Source organism: Microtus pennsylvanicus, unplaced genomic scaffold, assembly GCF_037038515.1.
Source record: "Microtus pennsylvanicus isolate mMicPen1 unplaced genomic scaffold, mMicPen1.hap1 Scaffold_109, whole genome shotgun sequence".
Taxonomy (NCBI): domain Eukaryota; kingdom Metazoa; phylum Chordata; class Mammalia; order Rodentia; family Cricetidae; genus Microtus; species Microtus pennsylvanicus.
The window spans coordinates 500,041-508,683 of record NW_027460893.1 but is presented as its reverse complement, the minus strand read 5'-3'; positions in this window follow the sequence as shown (position 1 = coordinate 508,683).

The following is an 8,643-nucleotide window of genomic DNA, read 5'->3' as shown; positions in this document are numbered from 1 at the left end:
AAAGAAGAAGAAACACGGAAAGAAGACATCCCTGCTGGACAGGATCTGAGATGAGAATAAATTCATCGAATGGCTGCCAACAGCATTTCATTGAGAAGAGATTCCACATTTTATGCTGTACAGTTACTTAGTTAGATAGATAGATAAAGAGAGGCCTGTGAACTGGGGTGGGCTGTGGCTTCTCAGGTCACCTCAGGTCAGGGAGGGGCTGAGGAGTGTCCCATTGGCCTTGACAATAGGCAGGAGTCAGAGGTTAATGTCAGGGCAGGGCCTGAGAGTTCCTCAAAGGGAATGAATGGAGACCCTTGCTTACCTAAGAAATGCCTGACCTTGGAAAAGGACTTGTGGAAAGCGGGCCCTTGAAACTGTGGTTTCACGTCTTACTAGAAAGCTCCCTCTTGGAAGGGAAAGTCATCGTGATATCTTACTCTTTTCCCAAGGATACCCTACCTACCCTTCTGATCATTCTTACTGAATTAAGTCTTCCACTGCAAATAAATAAATAAATAAATAATAAATGAAGTGGGTGAGTGAGTGAGTGAGTGAGTAAGTAAGTAAGTAAGTAAGTAAACAAGCAAATACGTGGATGGACAAATAAATACAAAGTTTGCTGTTGTTGACTGACTTTTGATTTCATAATGAATCTCTCTCTCTCTCTCTCACACACACACACACACACACACACTAAATATACAATAAAAGGAAGCATAACACCTTTACTCAGGGGGCAGAGTGAACTCTGAAAGTTTTCCAGGCGGGGGGGGGGGGGAGAGACAGAATATAAGAACAAAATGAGAAACAAGGAAAAATAGTGTTGGCTGGCTGGCCGGCTTTCAGTTCCCTGACAGAAATGAGCACATTGTGGAGGAAACACAAAGTTGTTACACTATGTGGGTGTGATGAGGAGAGATTGTGAGTGAGTGTCCTGTCAGAACAAAGTTAGTCCCATAGTTGATGAAATTCATTATCCCAAAACTTCAGCAGAATATATCCCAAGTTTGCAAATGTGTGATCAGCTTGTGACAGGTTGGGCTGGAGATGCTGAGAACTGGGGAGCCCTCAATGCAAGAGCAGACACTCATTCCCATGAAGAGGGAGAGAGGGAGGGAGGGAGGGAGGGAGGGATCATTCATTCCTATACTCAAGTTTAAAGAAAGATGAGTGGCTATCTATGGAGAGACCACTCACAGATATGAAAAATCATTTCCTAAAAATCAAATTTCTCAGTCAGTATGCAACTGCTATGGTGCTTCTCCTAGATAGAGCAAAACACACAAACAAACTGATTCCTTGATCTAGAGCCACAGTGCACATGCTGTGGAAAAGGGGACATGGCCAACTTGAATCACAATATTCATCAGAGCATGAAAAGAGCGTAAAAAGGACACAGAGGAGAGATAATTGTGGTCCTTCCTTCCTCCCTCCCTCCCTCCCTCCCTCCCTCCCTCCTTCCCTCAGGAAGTGACTGACAGATGAGACTTTGTCCAAGCAGGTTGTGTCTGAAATACCAGACTTGAGTTTCCCCCTCTGTGGGTATTAGCTAATCAGTCCTCCCTTCTTTCTGTAGGAAGGTGGTGCATGTCTCTCAGAACTTACCTGGTTTCCTCTGCACCAGGTGAACCAGGGAAAAGCTTTCTAAGCCTTATTCAGACCCATAGAGGCTGCGCTCTGTGTGACTTCAGAGACCTCAGGGAGTATAGGGGTGGGTGGGTGCTTGATGCTTCAGACTCATGTCATTGAAGGACATAACATAGTCTGGATTCACAGAGATTCACAACACAGAGCCATTGTCACTTACTAACAGCTCAGGACACCCAGAGCTAACAAGAAATTGCAGTCTCAGCCGGGCTTTAATCACAGCACACACACAGATCTCTGTGAATTCAAAGATGGCCTGATTTACAGAGTGAGTTTTAGGACAGCCCAAGATACAAAAAGAAACCCTTTCTTGAAAAACAAAGCAAAACAGCAAAAGAAAGAAAGACAAGGAAAAAGAAAAAAATGGCAGTCTCTTTCCACTCTCTCCTCCATTGGCTCTTAAAGAGCTCTCAAGCTGAACTGGAGACCATGGTGTCACTCAAAACTGGGAAGCCAGAAACCTTAGGGGGGTCACAGGAGTCGGACTGACTGCAGCACTTGATGCCTCAACCCTGCTAATGGCTGTGATATAAGGCATGGTAAAATACGGGCTTTGGCAGAGCACTACTCCCCTTTCTCTATTATTATTGCTACACAACGAAAAGGACCGGGGGGGGGTGATGATGTGCAGTCAGTGCTGGTATTGAAATCTCACTGACTCCTTCCGCACTCCTTGTCAATTCCCGACTTTGTCAAATCAACTATCGTGAATCTTTGATGTGGGTTGGCCCTTTAGGAACTCAGAGAAACAAGACAGACAGACCTGTTTCATCCCAGAAACCTCCCAGTTCCTGAGCCCTAGCCCTGGAAGTCTCAAAGCCATCACATCCAGAAATCTCTCTAGTCCCTGCTAGTGGTGAACTCACTTCGTCTTCCCCAGGACCACTAATTATTTCTCCATGTTTTCCTGTGAGATCTGAGGCCAGCTTTCTTCTTCCTCCCTCTGGCCTCTCCACGAACGATCTCCATTCTCTAGACAACATGTCTAGAACCGAGTCTTATAGGCACCGAGAGAGTGTGTCTTGAGGGCAGTTGGCGTTTCTAGGACACGAGTGACATCACAAAATTCCGAGAGCTCTCTGGGATACCGTGGAATTTCCAGAGAAGGGACTGCTGTTGTCATGAGGCACGGCCTTTACCTCCTTGCTGATATTTCTCCCCGAACTGACCGACCGACCGACCGACCGACCAACCGGAACCTGAGGTTTCCTTTCCAGGAGTCTCTCCTCCGACACAGAGGGAGCCATTCAGGATTTCCTCCTTCCAAAACCAGAAATTTCTCTCTGCTTCATTAATATCTTCTCACTACTTCCTGAACCCATGGGGAGTTAGTTAGTTGAACACTCACTTTTTTCATGAATGACCCTTCCTCCCTCTCCTGAACATCTCATATTACTGATTCATACTCAGTAAAACAGTAATATGAGAAATTAGGCCAGGAGGACATGGAAGATGAGGGTTGAGTCTTCTGAAGTGAACAAGCACTTAGGGAAGGCTAAACTTAAGGGAATTTGACTCTGAGTGGCAAGACATGAATAGCTGCTGCCAAGGCACAGATACAGGCACCAACTGGGCCCTCGGCATCCTCCTGCATCATCAGAGCTGTGTGGGAAACTCAGCCCAAAGGAGGGGCCGTGTTCAAAGGGAGACGGCATTTTCGAGGACAGCACTGTTTTCTTTTTCTTCTTTCTTTCTTTCTTTCTTTCTTTCTTTCTTTCTTTTTTTTTTTTTCGAGACAGGGTTGTTCTGTAGTTTTTTTTTTTTTGGAGCCTGTCCTGGAACTAGCTCTTGTAGACCAGGCTGGTCTTGAACTCACATGCTTTCTTTTTTTTTCTATTGGATATTTTTGACTTCTTTATCAAAGATCAGGTGTTCGAAGATGTGTGGATCGATATCCGGGTCTTCTATTCGGTTCCATTGGTCCTCCTGTCTGTTCTTATGCCAGGACCAGGCTGTTTTCAGAACTGTAGCTTACAGAGTGTTCTTGCAGGTGGGGCACAGAAGAGGTTAATTACGGTACCTTAGTTCTTCTGCTTTTCTAGCAGACCGGAGCCCAGCTGACAGGAATCCAGTAGAGATGGTGTCAAGGTTCACACTGACACTAACAGCTGTAACTTGAGCAGGATTTGTGATCCACATGAAATTTGCAATGAATTGCAGCAAATCTGTGACACTCTAACTTGCTCAGGCTCAGTATCTGAACATACAGATGTTTGCAATGATCACTGGCTTCAGGATTTTTTTTTTGTTGTTGTTGTTGTTGTTTTGTTTTTCCACGAGACAGGGTTTCCCTGTAGCTGAAGTTTAACGGCCTGGTGTTTTTGTGACTTACTGCTTCAAAGAACTTCTCCATTTCTTTATCCCTAAGGGAAAAGAAATATAATCACTAAATACATTTAAGTGTCTTTCAACCATTTTAGATCCCTCTGTTGAGAGTTCTCTGTTTAGGTCTGTACTCCATTTTTTAAAATTGGATTATTTGTTCTTTGGATGACCAATTTCTCGACTTCTTTGTGTATTTTGGAGATTAGTGAAGATCTTTTCCCATTCTGTAAGGCCGTCGTTTTGTCTTGTTGGCCATGTTCTTTGCTTTACAGAAGCTTTTCAGTTTCAGGAGGTCTCACTTATTAATTGTTTCTCTCAGTGTCTGTTTTTTTTTCTTTTTTTTTCTTTTTTCTTTCTTTTTTTTTCTTTTTTTTCTTTTTTTCTTTTTTTCTTTTTTTTCTTCTTCTTCTTTTCTTTTTTTTTCTTTTTTTCTCTCTATAGTTTTTTTCTTTGTTCTTTTTTTTGTTTTGTTTTTCTTTTTTTTTCTTTTTTCTTTTTTTTCTTTTTCTCTCAGTGTCTGTGCTACTGGGGTTCTATTTAGCAAGCGTTCTCCTGTGCCAATGTGTTCAAGTGCATTTGATATTTTTATTTTTATATTCTTTTATTGTGGATGAAGTCAATTATTTGAACTCTCAAATATTTTTATTGTTATTATCTCTCTATTTGTTTGCTTATTTGTGGTTGTTCACCAACTTGACTATCTAGAGGAAGTAAAAGTCGTAACAAGGTTTCCGTAGGTGAACCTGCGGAAGGATCATTAACGTGAGAGAGCAGCGGCGGCGGCTCTGCCCGCCCGCTCGCCTGCCTCATCCGAGTTCTCGCCGGGAGGCGCGCTCCCCGGGTCGCACGTGTGTTGTGCGCACGGAAGTGTGCGTGCGCACGGGCGCGCGTGGCGGTCGTGAGAGAGAGGTCGAGAGAGGGGGAAGGGGGACGGGCGCCGGCTCGCCCGCCCTCCTCGCCCCATCCGAGGACCCGTGTCTGGCTCTGCCGCTGGCGGCTCACGGCGGACGGCGGCTCTCTTCCCGCTCTCGCTCTCCTCCGTCCACTCCCGCTGCTTGCCTCACCGCACTGCAGCGGCCCGCGGGTGTGTCCCCTCTTTCCCGGGCGCGCGCCTTTCCCTCTCCATCCCTCTTCCCGGGGGAGGATAGGCGAGGGTCTGGCGGCGCCCCGGGCCCCCTCTCGCCGCAGACCTCCGCTCGCGCGCCGTGGCGCCGCGGCGCGCCTGTCGGGGAGGCGGCGGAGGTTGGGCGCACTTTTTTTTCCCCCCTCTCCACCTCCTTCTCCAAAGGACCGGGGTAGACCAGTAGTCCCTCCCACCGGGCGGGAGGCCATTTTTTTCCCCCCGGGGATGCGGCGGGTCGACCAGATGTCCCGCTGGACTCTTTTTTTTTTTTTTTTTTTTTTTTAATGTATAATATATATTATATCTTCCTAGACCTGACGGGTCGACCAGTTGTCTCTGTGCACTTCCTTTTTTTTGACGGACTGGAAGCGGGTCGACCAGTTGTCCGATTAAATATTTGGCCTTAAAATGCTAAGTACCGGGGTCGACCAGTTGGCCTTGTGAACTTGGGTCGACCAGTTGTCTTTTTCCATGTCTTGATTGAATGATGTCATTCTTCAATGTGTTGGTGGTTAGTTTATCTCTTTTGTTCTCTATGCCAACACGCCCCACTCACCAAACACTTTTTTTTAATTTATTTATTTACTTATTTTTATTTTACTTTTTTATTATTTATTTATTTATACATACATACATACATCCTGTCTATCTGTCCAGATGGGGCAGGGGTAGAAGGGGCTAGCTATGAGAGGAAGGTGCTCGGTGGGCATCCAGTTGTAAATAAGGCTGGGAATAAATAGCTGAATATTAATTCATTTGAGTAATATTAAAACTGTTCAAGTAGAAAACAATTGCTTTCTTTTTCTGTTTGCCCAGAGATCTGACTGACTGCAACTTGGAAAGAAGACGGCCCTGCTGGACAGAGACCTCCCTCCTGCTTTGGGTGGGTCGACCAGTTTACATGTTTATTTCCACGTTTTGTCTTTTATGGATTGAATGGATGTGTCTCTCTCTTTTTTTTTTTTTTTTTTTTTTTTTTTGGTTTTTCGAGACAGGGTTTCTCTGTGGCTTTGGAGCCTGTCCTGGAACTAGCACTGTAGACCAGGCTGGTCTCGAACTCACAGAGATCCGCCTACCTCTGCCTCCCGAGTACTGGGATTAAAGGCGTGCGCCACCATCGCCCGGCTCTCATTTTTTTTTTCACGATTGCTTGCTTGCTTGCTTGCTTACTTACTTACTTACTTACTATCTGTTCAGCCCATCTCATTTACTTACTTCTTTAAAAAAAATGACCCACCTAGTTATTTACTTACTTACTTACTTGTTCATTCATTCCTTCACTTCCTTATCTTCTTTCATATATCTGTTTATTTATCTGCTGATTTAGCGTGACTCATTTACTTATTGAATGTTTCAATTATTATTTAGTTTTATTCATTTATTCATTCTTTATGTCTATTTTTATGTATGTATTTACTTACTTTCTTAATTTTTTTTTTACTTTTTAAAATTTACTTAATTTTTTTCTTTCTTTGGGAATGTAGATTCTTTCTTCCTTTCTTCCTTTCTTTCCTTCTTTCTGTCTCCTGACTGTCACTGGCTAAGAAAATGGTGGCCTCCATGTCACTGGTCAGCATAGCAGCTCCTAAAATGGAATTTGATGAAGGGATACATAGATAGATAGATAGATAGATAGATAGATAGATAGATAGATAGATAGATAGATAGATAGATGGGATGTGCACACGCTCACACACACACACACACACACACACACACACACATATGCACGCACGTGCATGACATGTACAGATGGGGGGCGATTCCAATGTTTTCAGAGGAAGGTGCTCGCTGGTAATAATAAATGTGCTGGTAAATAAGGCTGGAAATAGCTGAATATTAAATCATTAAAACTCTTCAAATAAATAAAAAGCAATTCCATTTCTCTCTCTCTCTCTTTCTCACCATATACCAGCACATCTGAACTGACTGCAACATACAAAAGAAGAAGAAACACGGAAAGAAGACATCCCTGCTGGACAGGATCTGAGATGAGAATAAATTCATCGAATGGCTGCCAACAGCATTTCATTGAGAAGAGATTCCACATTTTATGCTGTACAGTTACTTAGTTAGATAGATAGATAAAGAGAGGCCTGTGAACTGGGGTGGGCTGTGGCTTCTCAGGTCACCTCAGGTCAGGGAGGGGCTGAGGAGTGTCCCATTGGCCTTGAAAATAGGCAGGAGTCAGAGGTTAATGTCAGGGCAGGGCCTGAGAGTTCCTCAAAGGGAATGAATGGAGACCCTTGCTTACCTAAGAAATGCCTGACCTTGGAAAAGGACTTGTGGAAAGCGGGCCCTTGAAACTGTGGTTTCACGTCTTACTAGAAAGCTCCCTCTTGGAAGGGAAAGTCATCGTGATATCTTACTCTTTTCCCAAGGATACCCTACCTACCCTTCTGATCATTCTTACTGAATTAAGTCTTCCACTGCAAATAAATAAATAAATAAATAATAAATGAAGTGGGTGAGTGAGTGAGTGAGTGAGTAAGTAAGTAAGTAAGTAAGTAAACAAGCAAATACGTGGATGGACAAATAAATACAAAGTTTGCTGTTGTTGACTGACTTTTGATTTCATAATGAATCTCTCTCTCTCTCTCTCTCTCACACACACACACACACACACACACACTAAATATACAATAAAAGGAAGCATAACACCTTTACTCAGGGGGCAGAGTGAACTCTGAAAGTTTTCCAGGCGGGGGGTGGGGGGGGAGAGACAGAATATAAGAACAAAATGAGAAACAAGGAAAAATAGTGTTGGCTGGCTGGCCGGCTTTCAGTTCCCTGACAGAAATGAGCACATTGTGGAGGAAACACAAAGTTGTTACACTATGTGGGTGTGATGAGGAGAGATTGTGAGTGAGTGTCCTGTCAGAACAAAGTTAGTCCCATAGTTGATGAAATTCATTATCCCAAAACTTCAGCAGAATATATCCCAAGTTTGCAAATGTGTGATCAGCTTGTGACAGGTTGGGCTGGAGATGCTGAGAACTGGGGAGCCCTCAATGCAAGAGCAGACACTCATTCCCATGAAGAGGGAGAGAGGGAGGGAGGGAGGGAGGGAGGGAGGGATCATTCATTCCTATACTCAAGTTTAAAGAAAGATGAGTGGCTATCTATGGAGAGACCACTCACAGATATGAAAAATCATTTCCTAAAAATCAAATTTCTCAGTCAGTATGCAACTGCTATGGTGCTTCTCCTAGATAGAGCAAAACACACAAACAAACTGATTCCTTGATCTAGAGCCACAGTGCACATGCTGTGGAAAAGGGGACATGGCCAACTTGAATCACAATATTCATCAGAGCATGAAAAGAGTGTAAAAAGGACACAGAGGAGAGATAATTGTGGTCCTTCCTCACTCCCTCCCTCCCTCCCTCCTTCCCTCCCTCCTTCCCTCAGGAAGTGACTGACAGATGAGACTTTGTCCAAGCAGTTTCTGTCTGAAATACCAGACTTGAGTTTCCCCCTCTGTGGGTATTAGCTAATCAGTCCTCCCTTCTTTCTGTAGGAAGGTGGTGCATGTCTCTCAGAACTTACCTGGTTTC